The following is a 1,452-nucleotide window of genomic DNA, read 5'->3' as shown; positions in this document are numbered from 1 at the left end:
CTCTCCCTCCGAGGGAGGGAGAAAAAAGAAAGAAAGAAAGAAAGAAAGAAAGAAAGAAGGAAGATATACAGAGAGATAGATATAGATAGATAGATAGATAGATAGATAGATAGATAGATAGATAGATTTAGAGATAGATTTATTTTTTTTTTACCAGGGGAACAATATAAATCGATGCCTCAGGAAAGGTAAACACAGTCTAGGGACTGAGCGATCATTTTTTTTCTTATAAAAATGTGTAGTAAACATTGCTGGGCTCGGTAGTGTTTTTCTTAGCTTGATCCTCAGGTACAATCAAGCCATTTTCGGACACATTCCCATGTATGTAGCAGTGGTGATCTGGAGGAAGCTGTCGACGCCTGTTCAGTTAATTTAGGTTTTCTTTGTCTAATTACTGTGGAGCTTAGGGAAAAGGAGCCGGGCTCAGGGCAGTAAACTGACACTTGGGCTCTGTGTGTGGTATCCAGGCAGAGTTTGATGGAAAAAGCCTGCTACCACTCAACTGCAGGTCACTGTCTGAGACCAGCCCCACCCCCTCCCTGCCCGCACCCCCAGCGAGCTCTCGGCACGGAGCTGCGCTGGAGACAGACGGACACACAGACACACACACACAGAGCGCTGCAGGCACGCTGATGCGGCGTCCGGCTCTGTCCTTCCCAACCCTCTGCCTTTTTGGTCCAGCATCCATCCCCGTCTGCTCTGCCTCTCGTCCCGCCGCCGCCCTCCTTCCCTCTCCAGTTTGATCCTGGAGCCTCCTCCATCATCTGGGAGCAGCCCCTCTCCTCCCTGCCCCGCCGGCGCCCCGTTTCCTCCAGCAAACGGCGTTTGCCAACACGCGTGACCCACCCGCTGCAGCGGGGGGCGGAGGGAGGGCGCATCCCCGGTCCCCGGACTCGACCCCTGTTGCCCTATGAAACGAATTACGTTTTATAGTGGGGGAGGGTGGCGGGGAAAAGGGAGAAGTCTTGAAAACCGGAGGTCTGGCAGCTTGAGGAGCAGCGTGACGCTGCTGCCTGGGGCATCGCAGGGTGGGCGACCCCCCTCACACGCACCCCGAGGGCATCCGCGCCCGTTGCCTCGGGAGGCAGCGGCGGAGCTTCGGGCTGGCAGCCGCCCTCCTCGCCCCCGGGGAGCAGCGGGCAGAGCCGGTGGCTGCGGAGCCGGTGCTGCCCCGGGGAGGCGGTAAACGGTGTCGCTGCGGGGCTGGCGGCGGGAGCCAGGCGGGGATGGTGCGGCAGCAGCAGCGCCCCAACCCCTCCTGCCCAGATGACGGGCAGACAGAGGCCAGCTGGAAAGAGGGTGGTCTCCTCCCCCCCACTCCCCCCACCTCGCTCCCCCTCTCTCTATCTTTGCTGATTTCTTGGCCGGATTCAGGGGGGTCTGCGGGGGGGGGAAAGAAAAAAAAAAAACAAAAAAAAAAAGAGCAAAATTAAAGGAACTGAAAGGGGGCCG

Source organism: Calidris pugnax, unplaced genomic scaffold, assembly GCF_001431845.1.
Source record: "Calidris pugnax isolate Ruff unplaced genomic scaffold, ASM143184v1 scaffold8, whole genome shotgun sequence".
Taxonomy (NCBI): domain Eukaryota; kingdom Metazoa; phylum Chordata; class Aves; order Charadriiformes; family Scolopacidae; genus Calidris; species Calidris pugnax.
Note: the sequence above shows the minus strand (reverse complement) of the source record.